This window comes from Polypterus senegalus, chromosome 10, assembly GCF_016835505.1.
Source record: "Polypterus senegalus isolate Bchr_013 chromosome 10, ASM1683550v1, whole genome shotgun sequence".
Lineage (NCBI taxonomy): Eukaryota > Metazoa > Chordata > Cladistia > Polypteriformes > Polypteridae > Polypterus > Polypterus senegalus.
The window spans coordinates 119,361,855-119,378,873 of record NC_053163.1 but is presented as its reverse complement, the minus strand read 5'-3'; positions in this window follow the sequence as shown (position 1 = coordinate 119,378,873).

The following is a 17,019-nucleotide window of genomic DNA, read 5'->3' as shown; positions in this document are numbered from 1 at the left end:
GTCAGTAGACGGATTGGTGCTCCTGATATGCAAAAGGACAAAGGTCCAAGTCTCTAGAGTCCTGGTGCTTCCTGTCTTGCTATATGGTTGCAAGACATGGATGCTATCAAGTGACCTGAGACGAAAATTGTTTTCCTTGGGTACCTTTAGTTTGATTTTGTGTCGAATGAGCAGTTGCTCATTGAGTCCCGAATGAGGCACATTACCTGCACTGTGAGGGAGCGTCAGTTACAGCACTACAGCCATGTGGCGCGTTTCCGTAAGGGTGATCTGGCTCGTAAGATCCTTCTTTGTTGGGGACCCGAGTGGTTGGACCAGGCCAAGGGGTCACTCACGTAACACCTGGCTGCCGCAGATAGAGGGTCATTTTCAGAGGGTGGGACTGGACTACGTTTCTGGATTATTACAACTTTGTTTGAATGTAATTAGCAGAATGTAAAACCAAGTAATCAGATGCTGCATTTATTTTTTAACCAATTCATTTAAATTGTGGTGAATATCACACAGTACAGCTCTTATATTCCTTAGTTCATTGGCCACATCTCTTACAGCATCCACTATTACATTTTGTGACTCCACAGCAGTCCATCAGCACACGGCCAGATGGCCTCCCAGTGGTATGAGGTAGTGTGTGGGAGCCAGGAGCCGAAGACGTACTCAGCACAGCAGCACCATCATGTCATTGGCACGGGGGTCAGCTTTTGTAATATTTTTTGAAACAGAAAAAACAGACAATGGGTTGCGACTTGTCTTTTCATGTTGACTGTAATATCTGACCACATCTTTTTTATTTTGGGCACTGAGCGACTTTCTGAACTGGAACTTTCAAGTGTCTCTGCCCTTTTGTTGCTTATACTACTGCGTATGCCAACAAATAGTATGCTTTGTCTTCTTTTTTTCATGTGCTTTTGCAATTGTGTTTCAACCAAACACTGAACGGAAGGGGCTTTTTTATATTGATTTGCAAATGAAAATATGGGAAATTCTGGGAGGAGTCAGGGTGGGGTGGCAGGTACATGCACGTGCACTACTTTTCACGCTGACTGGGATTTATGGAGCTGAAGTGCATGGAAGTTTATGCACGGTTTTGTGCATCCAGATTTTATTGTGCGTACGCACATTTCCCCTTTTGTCCGTTGTTTACATGGCCCAGACACAAACAGGCAGACATGTTGTTAAATTCACCACCACACGTTTATTTACACTATTTTCAGAATAAAGTCAGTACACACACAAACCTCCACACCGTCCTGGCCACACAATGCCTTCCTCTTCGGGCCGCCTCCACTCTCTCTCCTGCTTTGTCCTGCTTCCACCCGACTCCAGCCTCGAATGAAGGGAGACGGCCCCTTTTATTTCACCTAGGATGGGCTCCAGGTGTTTCCCGGCACTCCTTCCCTGAACACGCCCCAGTGTGGCGGAAGTGCCGGCTGTTTTCCCAGGAGCCTTCCGGGTGTCCCTGCTCCTCTTCCCCCCAGCACTTCCTGGTGTGGCGGAAGTGCTGAGGTCCAGGGTCCCTAAGGCATTGGGGCGCCCCCTGGCGGTGACCATGCTTCCCTACAGGGTTGGGCTTCTAAGCCCTCTACCCGTGGCCCCCAAAGCAACCAGGATGGCGGCCCCCACATGATCCAGGGCGGGCGTAGACCCTCTTCCGGTCCCTCAAGGCGTTGCCCCTGGCATCCCTGACACCGTATGCCAGGGGTGTCAAACTCGAGTCCTGGAGGGCCGCAGTGGCTGCAGGTTTTCATTCTAACAATTGTCCTAATGAGTGACCAGTTTTCACTGCTAATTCCCTTCATTTTAATAGTCCTGTTTTTAAGGATTCAGTCCTCTGAATTGATTCTTTTCTCCATTAAATGGGAGCCAAACAGAAATGAGATGTGAAACGAGCCAATGGATGACCAGCTAAATTGGAACATCAAACTCTAACCAATTTTACTCCAACTAGTTTCTTAATGAGGAGCCAATTCTTGTTGTTAATTAAACCCGGTATTTAATTCCATGGCTTGTTTCTGCTCTAATTCTGCCACAGCAGACATTTCCAAAACTGTCAAAATGTTTTGGTGACCTGAGCAGATTAACCTTACTGAGACCTTCACCTTTCTTTATTTTCAGATACTGTGGTTAGCTGGTCACACAGCATCTTTTTTTGCATCTCATTATCATTAGGCTACTAATTAAGGTAAAAAAAAACAAATAGGAGGTTCAAGTCAAGTTAATTAAAACTAAGGCAAAAGAAGTTAATTAGCAGCAAAAACTGGTCACTAGTTAAGAAGATGAATGAATGAAAACCTGCAGCCACTGCGGCCCTCCAGGACTAGAGTTCGACACCCCTGCCGTATGCCATCTTTTAGTGTGAATTCTATGCACGGTGTTAAACATCAGGCCCCTGTTGTATCTTTGATTAGTCAACATGAGTTTAGATGAATATAGATCATGTTTCACTATGCTGGAATTCTATGATGAAGCAATTAAAAGTTAGGACCAGACGGGTAAATATGTTATTTTTCATGATTTTAAGAAGACTTTTAATAAAGTCCCACATGAAGGCCACAGTGTTTAGATGGGTGTAAACTGGCTTAAACAATGGAAGGAAAGGTTGTAGTATGAGGAGCTTTTTCCATTTTAAGTGATGTTAAAGTGTTTCACTTCAGAGACCAGTGCTGGGGCTACATTTCTTTCTAATATACACAATATAAACAATCTTGATTAAAATATAAATAACAGTCTGGTTAAGGTTTACAGATGATACCAAACAAGATGAAATGTCACACTCACTAGTATCAGCAGAATTCTGTCTAGGGGCAGGTTCATTAAAAATAAAATTTAATGAAAATAACTGTAAAAAATGTACTATACATGGGAAGTAAAAATGTTAGATTTCAATACACAGTGGGAGACACTTCTGAAACTTGAAAGTACTACTTTTGAGAAGGACTTAGATGGTCTTTTTACTATCTTGAATCAGAAGTTAAAGGCATTTTCATGCTCCTAGTCCATTTGCTTGTTCTAAATCATGAGATTATTAGTTATTTTGCTTCTGATTCCAGTTAGAATGGTAGGATTTCATATTGCAAAACTTTCAAGTGCAACAGGTTGTACAATAAACACCTCATGGGCATATCATGGACTTCTTTAATTGAGAAGGAACAATTTTTTCCTGAGAAAAATTATTGCTTAAGGTGGACAAGAGCTACATTTGTGCATTACTGTATTCGCAATAATTATGCGATTTGTTTATCAAACACAGCTCTCTAAGCAGAATTATCTGATAAGTAGAAGTGTGCATGAAATTATGCATTGATTTGCATGCTACAAAAATGGCACATTTAATTTAGGCGATTCTGCAGAAGATGGCAAGCTCTGAGGAGTACACATGGTGATGTGCTTCAGTTTCATTTAGGTATTAGACATACTAGGTGAGTTTCATTTCACTGTACGATGTTGCGTATTTACTTTCCAACAGACTACTATATTAGCATAACCTTGCATGCTTACTGTAAATTTACTAACAATAGAAATTTTGGATTATCTAATTCGCATTTACTACTGTGACCACCAGGAAGTGTGCTGCTCCATAAAACACCTGACACAACAGACACAGGTACAAGTCCAGCAACACATGTTTATTTACAGTGGGAATGCTTCCTAAATCGTTCCCAAAAACAGCACAGTGCAATAAGTACAGCACAATACACATAGCACACAACATTTCTTCTTTCAATCCTCCTCTCCTCTCCTCTCCTCTCCTCTCCTCCTCAGGAAAGCATCATCCTCTCGCTCCCGACTCTGGCTCATCTCTCTGAAGCAGCTAGCTCCTTTTAAGCACACCTGGGAATATTCCAGGTGGCTCATTAGGGAGGTTTGGAATTACTCCCAGGTGTGGCAGAAGCCCAAAGTAAGACTCTGCAGCTCCCCTAGCTTCCCCTGGCAGCATCCACAGAACCCAACAGGGCTCAGCCGACAATGCTGTACCAATTCCAATACAGCCCTGTGAGAATCCGAGGTGCCGTTGCCACCCAGAGGGGCTGCCAAGTAGCAGTTTGGGGGTGATAGTGCCCTTTAAAAGGGTTCACCGACAAAAGCGCGATAGACATATGCACCCCAACAAAACCGTGACGGACAAATGAGCGCCGACAAACCCGCTAACTGGTTTTCGACAAATGCACGCCGACAAAATCGCGAGAGAGGCCAAGAGAGTGGGACGTGTACGTGCGCATTATGTACACATTATGTGCTAGGTTATAACTGTTATAACTGCTGATGGCATGCCGCGAACAAATAACTCAGTCGAGGGTTGGCATAATGCGTCGTATACAAAGCGGAATTACCAGCAGTCAGGCAGCCAGCCAGCAAGTCTAAATATGCTCAACTATCAAGACATCTTGCTGCAATTCTTCCTACATATGCAGGGCGTGATCTTAAGGACTATCTGCGTGCTGTGCTGATGGCATGCTGCATCTCATAATATTGACTTCTAAAATAAACATTATTATATATGCTTTAAGCTAGTAATTCATATTTAATGAAACTTTTGTGATTTTGTCGGAGCGATTTTGTCTGCGCGATTTTGACACCGCGTTTTAATCGCCGCTATTTTGACGCCGCTCATATGTCTACCGCGCAAATGTTGGGTCACATTTCAAAAGCCATCTTTCCCTGTCCTTCCTTAAAGGAGGTGTCCTGGCCAGGTAAAGATGCTGGCTGTCCCTCACACTACATATTTTCAAAGTTGTTGTGCTTCCAGTGTCAGAATTGTTCCCTGAAAACCCAACGCAATGACAACAATAAAATGTACACTTTTATTTTAACACGGTTAACTACTTTCTGATCACAAGACTAAGGCTGAATTAATAAATTTTCCAATTAAAGCCAAATGTCAATTATATTTTTAACTAATGCATGTCTATGAACTGATGCATTCATACTTTTACAGCCCTGTAATTTTGAGTCAACCTGTTTATCATCTATAAAAATAGTTCCTGCCAAACAGTATGTGAAATTACATTACAGTACAATTCAGAAGTACAGAATGTTGTTTATTTGTGCTTCCATTTCAATTAGATATTAGACATACTGGGTTAGTTTCATTTTACTGTAGCATAACCTCTATTTAGTATATCTCAAATCGCATGTCTACTGTAACTTTATTATATAAATGGACATTTTGGATCATCTGATTAGAATTTACTACATATTTTCAAAGTTATTTTGCCTCCAGTGTCAGCATCATCCCTGTAGAGCCATCACATTGACTGGGCGTCCCAGAGGTGTTCATCACTATTACGGTGTAAAATTAGAAGGTTTCATCATTGCCCTCACAGGGAATGGTTATACAGTTAGGTCCATAAATATTTGGACAACTTTTTTCTAATTTTGGTTCTGTACATTACCACAATGAATTTTAAATGAAACAACTCAGATGCAGTTGAAGTGCAGACTTTCAGCTTTAATTCAGTGGGTTGAACAAAAAGATTGCATAAAAATGTGAGTCAACTAAAGCATTTATTTAACACAATCCCTTCATTTCAGGGGTTCAAAAGTAATTGGACAGTTGACTCAAAGGCTATTTCATGGGCAGGAGTGGGCAAGTCCATCGTTATGTCATTATCAATTAAGCAGATAAAAGGCATGGAGTTGATTTGAGGTATGGTGCTTGCATGTGGAAGATTTTGCTGTGAACAGACAACATGCCGTTAAAGGAGCTCTCCATGCAGGTGAAAGAAGCCATCCTTAAGCTGTGAAAACAGAAAAAACCCATCCAAGAAATTGCTACAATATTACGAGTGGCAAAATCTATAGCTTGGTGATTATGGTTCTTCTCGACTTATCTGCTGCCTTCGACACAATCGACCACGACATCATGATTTCCCGACTCGAATCCTGGGCTGGTGTATCTGGCTTAGCCCTCGACTGGTTCAGGTCATATTTCTGCAACAGAACTCTCAGAGTCATGCTAGACGATTTTTCATCTGAATCAGTCCCACTCCCATTTGGGGTCACCCAGGGTTCCATTTTAGGGCCACTACTTTTTCAATTTACATTCTGCCTTTAGGTGCAATTTTTAGAAAACATGCAATTTCATATCACCTATTTGCTGACGACTGCCAAATTTATTTCTCCCTCAAGCCAACTGATTCCACCAAACCTCTCTTTGACTGCCTATCTGACATTAAGGACTGGCTGGCTGTAAACTTCCTTCACCTGAACGATTCAAAAACCAAGGTCATTGTTTTTAGTCCCGACTGCAAACAGACCCCACCCCTTGGCCTCGACTCTCTTCCCATTCCAGTAACTTCGTCTGTCTCCAATCTTGGAATCAAAATGGATACGGCCCTGAAAATGGATGCTCAAGTCAACAGCACAGTAAAATCCTGCTTTTTACATCTCAGGCGAATCGCCAAACTCAAGCCTATTTTGTCTAACCACCTCCTGGAATCAGTAATCCATGCATTTATTACGTCCCGGCTCGACTACTCTAATTCCTGCCTATATGGTATCAGTAAAGCCACTCTTTCTAGACTCCAACTGGCTCAAAACACGGCTGCAAGGCTTCTAACTGGAAGCAGCAGAAGCCAACACATTACACCGATTTTAAAAACCCTACACTGGCTGCCGGTTAGATTCAGAATCGATTTTAAGATACTTCTCCTAACCTATAAGGCATTAAACGGTCTAGCCCCCGCCTATTTGAGTGTCTTGCTCCATCGTCACAATCCTCTTCGTGTTCTTAGATCCGCAGATCAGTTGCTCCTAACCGTTCCCAAGGCACGTTTTAAAGTTCATGGTGAAAGGGCCTTCTCTGTCTGTGCACCCAGGCTCTGGAACTCCCTATTCTTAGTGGTAAGGCATGCCGCTTCAGTCGCCACATTCAAATCACGCCTAAAAACACACTTCTTTATATTGGCTTTTAATTCTTAACCTGTCTCATTTCCATTTGCTTTTTGCTATTTCTCTATTTTATTGGGTCCACTGACCTGTTTTTAGTATCTTTGTTTTAATTCTCTCTTAATGTTTGTTTTTGATATTTTGCTTTTAGTTCGGCTTGTTTTAACTGTACAGCGCTTCGGTCAGTTGTATGCTTTGTTTTTAAGCGCTCAACAAATAAAATGGTATGGTATGGTATCCTGAGAAAGAAAGCAAGCACTGGTGAACTCAGCAACACAATAGGACCTGGACGTCCACGGAAGACAACAGTGGTGGATGATTGCAGAATCATTTCCATGGTGAAGAGAAACCCCTTCACAACAGCCAACCAAGTGAACAACACTCTCCAGGGGGTAGGCGTATCGATATCCAAGTCTACCATAAAGAGAAGACTGCATGAAAGTAAATACAGAGGATGCACTGAAGGTGCAAGCCCCTCATAAGCCTCAAGAATAGAAAGGCTAGATTGGACTTTGCTAAAGAACATCTAAAAAATCCAGCACAGTTCTGCAAAAACATTCTTTGGACAGATGAAACCAAGATCAACCTCTACCAGAATGATGGCAAGAAAAAAGTATGGAGAAGGCGTGGAACTGCTCATTATCCAAAGCATACCACATCATCTGTACAACACGGTGGAGGCAGTGTGATGGCTTGGTCGTGCATGACTGCCAGTGGCACTGGGACACTAGTGTTTATTGATGATATGACACAGGACAGAAGCAGCCGAATGAATTCTGAGGTGTTCAGGGACATGCTGCCTGCTCAAATCCAGCTAAATGCAGTCAAATGATTGGGCGGTGTTTCATGATACAGATGGACAATGACCCAAAACATACAGCCAAAGCAACCTAGGAGTTTATCAAAGCAAAGAAGTGGAAAACTCTTGAATGGCCAAGTCAGTAACCTGATCTTAACCCAATTGACCATGCATTTCACTTGTTGAAGACTAATGTTCGGACAGAAAGGCCCACAAACAAAGAACAACTGAAAGCCACTGCAGTAAAGGCCTGGCAGAGCAATATAAAGGAGGAAACCCAGCATCTGGTGATGTCCAGGAGTTCAAGACTTCAGGCTGTCAATCAAGTATTAGAAATGAACATTTTTTTTCCAGTTATTTAATTTGTCCAATTACTTTTGAGCCCCTGAAATAAAGGGATTGTGTTCAAAAAATACTTTAGTTGTCTCACATTTTTATGCAATCTTTTTCTTCAACCCACTGAATTAAAGCTGAAAGTCTGTATTTTAACTGCATCTGAGTTGTTTCATTTAAAATTCATTGTGTAATGTACATAACCAAAATTAGAAAAAAGTTGTCTTTGTCCAAATATTTATGGACCTATTTGTACATCTCTCCTCAACTTTGTATTTGGTTTCATTGATGTGATCTCAATAAAACGTACACCCTTTTTTTTAACATGGATAATTACTTTCCGATCACAAGACTAAGCCTGAGTAAATAAATTTTGTAATTAAATAAGGTCAATTATATTTTTAACTAATGCATGCCTATGAACTGATGCATTCATTCATACTTCCAGGCCCTGTAATTTCAAGCTGTTTATCATGTATAAAAATATTTCCTGCCAAACACTAGGTATAATTAAAATAATAATTTAGAATTAAGAATGTTGTTTACTTGAACAAAATTAACATGGGTGGTTCAGTGGCTCAGTGGGTAGTGCCGCCACTTACACTATTTGGACCGCTGTCAAGTGGTAAGTCATCTCTGCATTTCTGGAGATCATAAGTCATGTGAAGGACGAATGTTCTCTTCGTTCCCTTGTACTAATTCATATCTGAGAAGTAAGCTTTACAAAACCATGTAATAGCATGCTTTGTTTTAGCAAACAGAAAAATATTTGTGCAAAGGACTCAAGGTCTAAGTATTCCACACATGAGTCTGCCTTATCACGTTTTCCCTTAGCTTACATCTGAACGCCATAACAAAAGGAGCCAAGAAATCAAGTTTTACAAGGGACATTAAAGGGGCTCAAGGTTTGTGTATAATAAATGTGTTGACTGTTGCATTTTATAATGATATTAAATCACGAATTCTAGGGGTATAAAACTGGACCCCACCCAACAGACGGGATTCAGAAGAGCCCTGACGCTGTCATGTATATTTGATTGTCTGCTTTTCTGAAACTCTTCTCACCGTGACTCTGAAAAATAAAGCTGCTTTATAACCACACCTGCTGTCTGGTCTGAGTTTTCGTCCACAGTTTTGGCGCCCAAATGTGGGGCAGGAGACGGCAGACGGCTCCTCGTGCAGGATCGTCCAGAGGACTGTGGTGGAGCCGATTCCGGCTGGGTCAGGTCCAGCTTCAGTAAATGTAGGATTGGTCTGCCTAGGGCGTTTCCTGCGTGGGGAGTCCCTGACCTCCTCCTAGCTGATACGAGGCATGACTTGATGGGCATTTCCAGGCAGGTGGATGGAGTCACGTTGAGTAGATTGGGGGATTCCTGTTAGTTGAGTTTGACTGGTGTGCTAGAAGTAATACGAATATAGAAAGAAAAAGAGTAAAAGCATATGCAAAATAAAGAATAAGAGAGCATACTGTATCAGACCCATAGGAGGGTTCTAGGGACTCACGGAAGGTGACTTTGGGACCCTACGGAAAACGGCACAGTGTGAATGTTAGCTAGTCCCCCCCTGTGAAGTGGATTAGAAAGGGGCGAGTGGCACGCTCCTATAATAATTTAAGGAATGGGGGTGAAATGGCGTATTTAGGGAATATGTGTCTAAATACACAGGAGGTCGAGTTTTTCATCCGCTGTCTGGTCATACTCTTGTCTCAACGGGTTGCTAAGGTGACGGAGACTATACCCTGGCAGATTGACGCATACAAACCGTCTGATGAAGGGATCGGGGTTAAAACCTCCATATCCCGGACTCCACGGGGCGTATTGATGTAGGACTCTGCTGATGCGAATAAACGGACACGAAGTCACCTGAAGCTGTAATCCGGGGATAGGAGCGGACGGTGGGTGGAACGGGGTTTATCGAGGGCTGAGTCATTTTCTGCTGAGAACCTGCCGTTTACTATGGGAAAAAACAATTAGCAAGCCAGTCAAACAGTCCTAAGAGTACTAAAAACCTAACGTTAGAAGGATTATTTTCGGGGGATCGCCAGGCTCCTAGTGCGCTGTCGGGATCGAAAGGCGGGTCCCCTAGAAAGCTCATTGAAAAGAAGACAGGATTAGATTTAAAAAAAGGCATGTAGAAAGTAGAATAAGGACAGTGCAGGTAGATGGTGTAGTGGAAGGATCCGGAGATATGAATGAGATACAGGACATTAGAAAAATACTGTGCAGAAATACACAGGGTTGTTGTAATGGAGGTCCTTGTTGGATGGATATTTATGACAGATGGGAATTGGTTATTAAAGACCGTACGTTGGAAGCGGCACAGAAACGGAATGAGCTTTAAGTTGCTGAACTTAAGAATAGAAAGGAAAAGGAAGAGCTGCTTATAGCTTTACAGAAAGTGCAGGCTGATACGGGACCCCAGTCTGAAGGAAGGAGGAGGAGTGATAAAAAAAGACCTTTTATATCCCGTGCTCTCTTCCCCAACACTTTACCCACAACTCCTTCCACCCCTTTCACCCCTTGCCCCAACGGCTCCTGTGGTTACCGATGTCCAAGTTACTGATGATTTCTTTGATGAACAATATCAGTGCGACCCCTCCTCACTTACAGATACGGATGATGAGACTGACGGCCACTTGTTAGGGGCTATGGGAGGCTCTTCTAACTCACACAAAAAGCCCTCCATTTCACAACGTACTAGAAGCAAGACCCTCAGAGATAAGTCCCCTGAAAACCTTACCCCGTTTAAGTCCCCAAAACCTTTAGCACCCACATTTTCATGCCCTTTAATTGAGGTTCCTGACCCCCGACATGATCCCACACTGCCCCCAGGAAATGCTAACCCCACTACTGTAATGATACATCGTAACTGGGATATTCAAGAGCTGAAAGACGTAGTGTCCGAAGTGCCTGATCCTAAGGTAATCGGTGGGTTGAAGTTTGTGGAACAGGTGCAGCAACTAGAAAACATATATAACCCAGTGCGGCTGAATGGACCCAGGTGCTACGCAGAAAGATGGGCACTACTTGCGCTACTGTCAATCATGGGTAGCATAATGGAGAACAGTGGCAGTGGAATGAGGCATTGCCTCGTGGACAAAATAATGAGGGTCCTTTCCTTGCCCGATGGGAACCCGTGAAAACTGCAATAGCTGCAAAATATAAAAAGGACACTGACTGATACTTTATTTCAGCTGCCAAAAAAAAAAAAAAGATGAGACGGTAGATGAATGGGAACACCGCATTCAGGACTTGATGACAAACCATTTTGGCTTAGACAGCCCAGACGACCGTGCCAAGGCAGTAGTTCCTCCTTTTGTGTCAGGACTCAGAAGTGATATTCAAAATAAAGTACGCACGTCCTGTATTTGGATGGGAAAGTGCCACTTTTGATGAAGTTTAAAGACACGCGGAGCATGCTGAACGACAGACTAAACAAAAAGAGTCAGACACTCAGACCAAGTTAATCGCGGCACAAATGAATTATTATGCAGGTGGAGCTGCCTCAGGCAGGGGTCGAGGACGTGTATTTTTCCAAGGACAGGGGCGAGGCCGGGGGAGAGGTCATGGATTTTTACTCCCTAATCCGAATTCTTCGTCTGCTCAGCCGCCTCTCCCCTCAGATCAAGCACTTACTGTACATCTTGCCTGTTACGATGGGACACTTCTGCCGCAATTGCCCACATCAGCTTCCTCCCCCGCCTCCCTTACCTGAACCTGAGGATATTGCCTTTGCTCACTTGCCATGCGTACACAGATCGTTTATTGACTTTGCTGGTGAATGGCACTGAAACTGCTTTTCTAGTCTGCCTCGAATAATACAGTGACTGTGCTTACTGCTTCTGGACAACCTCATGTTTTGCTGGTGTCTAAACCTCTTCGGGTTCAGCTTCATTTCAGTGGTTCCACTTTGATGCACCGGTTTTTGTTAAATCAGCTCTGCCCTGTTAATCTGTTAGGAAGGGATCTGATGACTAAGCTCTCCCTCTCTATTTCTCTAACTGAACAAGGGTTTTACTGTTCTATTCCTAAACTCCTGTGCCAAACCTCCCCCCACACTATGCCCTCTTCTGGTGCCTGGACCCTGAACATCTCCTCACACACCATTCTCCTTAAAGCCCTACACTCTTTTCCTTTATGTTCTTTTCCCCACTTGCAAGTCCCCAACACCCTCCACTGCACTGCCCAGTACTTCCCTGCTGAAGTGGACACACCTTGGTTAGAATCTTTTCTCTCTTCAGGTACTAGCCCAGAGACCCTCCATATCCCTTGCAATTTTTCCTCATCCAACACAGCTGCTGCTGTCAGTGCACTTCACATATTCACAAAGCGTTTTCTATTTAGGAGGTTCGGTTCCCCATGTTTCTTAGCCAAATCCAGCACTGTTCACTGGGTCGTAATTGGGGAATGGGTGGAACAATGTCTCGATAGGATGGACTGGCTGCACGTTGCTCCGGGTATTTTTGATACCTCAGATCATTTGATAACTAAAGTTGTGCTTCAAAATGATTTTTTAGTACATCGTGCATTGTGCCGTCCTTCCCTTTCTGCTTTTCATTGCAAACCGCCTCTCCCTCTTGGCTTTCCTCACTTCCCGATGCACTGTGGTCCCAGGGGAAAAATGATTATGGAAGGATAGCACACTGTGAGCCACTGGTGATTTACCCAAAATCGTCCTTCTCCCCGCATCGCGCCCAGTATCCTCTGTCTCCAGCAGCAGAGGCAGGCAGCTCCGCCGTACATTCCGATCTCGTGAAACATGGAGCAATCATTCAAATTAAATACTCTCCAGTCAACTCCCCGGTTTTACCTGTTTAAAAGGCTGACGGTTCATGGTGTTTTGTTCAAGATCTTCGACAAGTTAATTCTGCAGTTTTTCCTAGGGCACCTATTGTTCCTAATCCTTCCACTATTCTTTCTACGATACCCCTGTCCGCCTGTTATTTCTCTGTTATTGACCATGCTAATGCTTATTTTTGTATTACTTTGCACCCCGACTCTCAATTCTGGTTTGCCTTTACTTTCCAAAACCGCCGTTGGACATGGACCGTTATGCCTCAGGGATATACTGAAGCCCTTGTGTATTGGATAAGCTTATGCTCAAAATTTAAAAGGCCAGATAAAGACAGTGTATTGATACAGTATGTGGAATGTTGTGTAGTACTACAGAAGAAGATTGTGCACGTGATCCTCAGAAATTGTTATTATTTTTAGCAGAAAATGGCCATAAAGTTTCTAAAACAAAACTGCAGTTAATTCAAACAACTGTGAAATATTCAGGTCATGACATTTCTTGTGAAACAAGAGCTCTCTCTCTCTAGCGATCGTATAAACACCATTCAAAATCTTCCTAGACCTGTTACAAAGCAACAGGTTGTGTCTGTATTAGGCATTCTAGGATACTGCCGGCAATGGCTTTTAAACTTCACTGAAAGAGCACAGCTTTTGCAAACTTTAGCGGTCACCCCTGAACTCCCCCTTTCTGGTCAGGTGGCATGCAAGGATCAAGTTGAGAAGGCTCTGTGTGCCCTACTGTTTGTGCATGCATTGGGACTGTTGACTATCTTGTCCATTCACTCTGTTCGTGGACGAAAAGGGGAGATATATGAATGCAGTTCTTACACAATTCCATGGAGAAAAAACAAAGGCTTAGCCTATTTTTCGAAAAAATTGGATCCAGTGGCTGCAGGACTTCCAACCTGTCTCAGAGCTGTAGCAGCCACAACAGAGGCCGTGCTAGCCAGTACAGATATAGTGCTCATGAGCCCCCTAGTGGTAAAAGTGCCTCCCGCCGTACACTTCATTTTAGTACAGGCTAAAACCTCACATCTCACTACTGCTAGGGCAATACACTATCAAAATATACTCTGTACGTTGTCAGTTACCATCGAAAGGTGCTCCACCTTAAATCCAGCTACTCTTCTACCAACTGTCATGATGAAATAACTAAAGTTATAAAACCTAGACCAGACCTACAGGAAACAACCGAATTTCTTCAAGTTTAAGCGCACAGGCAGCTGAGTTGACAGCTCTCACCCAAGCTTGTCAGTTGTCAGAGGGAAAATTGTAACTATCTATACTGATTCTAGATATGGTTTTGGAGTCTGCCATGATCATGGGGCATTATGGAAACTCGGGGGATTCAAGACCAGTACTGGCAAGCCCATTCAGAATCAAAAACTAAAAAAATCCCTCTTAGAGGCCATAACGAAACTATCAAAGCTAGCGATCGTTAAATGTCAAGCTCACACAGGAAAACAGCATCCTGTCAGCAAAGGAAATGAATTAGCTGATCATCTTGCTAAACGGGCTGCGTATAATAGCACACCAATCTCTTTATTCCAACAGAGAAATGACCAGGACACTGATAATCAAATTATTTCTTTACAGAGTGCAGCCACGGACACAGAGAAGAGAAAATGGTCCAAAGAAGGGTCCCTCTCTGATGGAGTCTGGACCCATAAGCAAACTAACAAACCTTTCCTCCCAAAGGTTTCTTTCCCAGGTATGGAAAAAATCGCCCATGGCCTAGATCATGCTGGAAATGACGCAATGGTTCCAGATGTTGAAAAACATTGGGAAGTTGTAGGTTTCTCTGCATATGCAGAGCAGTTCTGCAGGTGCTGTGCATTATGCCAAAAGTTTAATGTAGGAAAGGGCACCCAGGTAAGTCCCGCCGTTACACCTAACCCAATGGGTCCATTAGAACACCTTCAAATGGACTTCATTGAATTAACACCATCAAAGGGGTACAGATACTGTTTAGGAACTGTTGATGTGTTCTCCCGATGGGTGGAAGCTTTCCCTTCCAAACATGCAGATGCCAAAACTGTGGCAAAAGCTTTGATAAAGGAAATCATTCCAAGATGGGGCATACCGCAGAAATTACAAACTGATAATGGCACACACTTTGTAAATTCCGTTATAAATGAATTAACCACCTGGCTCCAGATAAATGTGCATCATTATTGCAAATACCACCCCCAAAGTGGAGGTATTGTGGAACGATGCAATGGTACCTTGCAATCTAAATTGGCTAGAATCTGTGAGCAAACAAATTTAACTTGGCCTGATGCTCTGCTTCTGGCCTTGATTGGATTAAGGGGAAGAACACATCAGCAGTTAGGGCTGTCGCCATTCGAAATTCCGGTCGGCCCGGTCCAAGTTCTGCTGTCGACACCACACGCTGTTAAAGTTGAGGGACTGCCTGCTTGGATTCACATCTCACATTGTAAAAGATGGCACCCTTGATTGTGGTATCCTTGTTTGCTGCCATATCCTGAAGATGTAAAAACTAGGTTAACTGGATAATTTATTTTTGCCAGGTGTTTCTTATGGACATGTGAACGAGTGTGCCCTGTGATAGGATGGCATCCAGTTCAAGGGTTCCAGTGCCCACAACTTTGATAGGAGCCAGATGACCATGACCCTAAACTGAAGTGGGTTAGAAATTGGATGGACTGATAAATGCATGAAAGACGCTATATAAAGCACAGCTTGAAAGAAAGCTGGCATTTTGTTCTTCCTACAGATTATTTTCTAGAACATAATAGTCAAAATTGTATGCAATTTCAGCTATAAGAACAGCAATATTTGGACATTTTAGAGTGATTTATTTTCAAGTCGCCGGGGACTTCTTGTGCTTTGTTCCTGTTTGCAGGTTTCTCGTGGCTCATTTAGCTTAGCTGTAGCCACTGTTGTGGGTCCGAGTCAGAACACACCTCCACTCAACCTGGTTAAATGGCTTAAGTAAGTTTTCATCTCTCTTACGGTTGCTTTAATCATTCTCCTGCTTGTAGCTTGCTGTATTGTTCCCTTGATAAGATACATTGTACCCAAGTATTTTACTGCCTCGATGGCAAAGGCTTACTTTTTACACAAAGAAAAAATGCTTCAGATCAGCACAGCCACCCCACACTCCTCTGCCCACTCCACTCCATCCCCCTCTCCTACCCTTCCCTACTCAACTCTCCCTGATCAAATATTTTTTGTTTGCTAACAAAGGGGGGAATGTGGAAGACGAATGTTCTCTTTGTTCCCTTGTACTAATTCATGTCTGAGAAGTAAGCTTTACAAAACCATGTAATAGCATGCTTTGTTTTAGCAAACAGAAAAATATTTGTGCAAAGGACTCAAGGTCTAAGTATTCCACACATGAGTCTGCCTTATCACGTTTTCCCTTAGCTTACATCTAAACACAATAACAAAAGGAGCCAAGAAATCAAGTTTTACAAGGGACATTAAAGGGGCTCAAGGTTTGTGTATAATAAATGTGTATAATAAATGTGTTGACTGTTGCATTTTATAATGATATTAAATCACGCATTCTAGGGGTATAAAACTGGACCCCACCCAACAGACGGGGTTCAGAAGAGCCCTGACGCTGTCATGTATATTTGATTGTCTGCTTTTCTGAAACTCTTCTCACCGTGACTCTGAAAAATAAAGCTGCTTTATAACCACACCTGCTGTCTGGTCTGAGTTTTCGTCCACAGTCATAAATTAAAATACCACTAAAGAGTGTACATTTCTCAAATGTGGATTTATTGTGTAGTGAAATGAATTCTTGTTCCATACAGAACAGGAGTTTAAATCACGTACAGTACTAGAATTTCATGATATACATCTATAACCAGCAGTTAATGTTAAGTGCCTCGCAGGGGCCAAGATTTCTGGCATAGAGGCCGCATTGGACCGTGTCGCCGACGATGAAGTATCTACCTTATTGCTGCATGTCGGCACTAATGATATTTATTTACAGCAATCTGAGGTATTAAAGCGGAACTTCATCTCTATGCACCAAAGCTAAAACAAAATGTCGGAATTTAATTGTATCTAGTCCCTTGCCAAGATTATATAGAGGGGATGTGATTTATAGCACATTGCATTCCCTTCACTGCTGAAACCTGGTGAGCAAATAAAAGCATAGCATTTGTGAACAATTGGAATGATTTTGGGGAAAGGCCTGGATTTTTCAGAAGAGATGGTCTTCATCCTAAC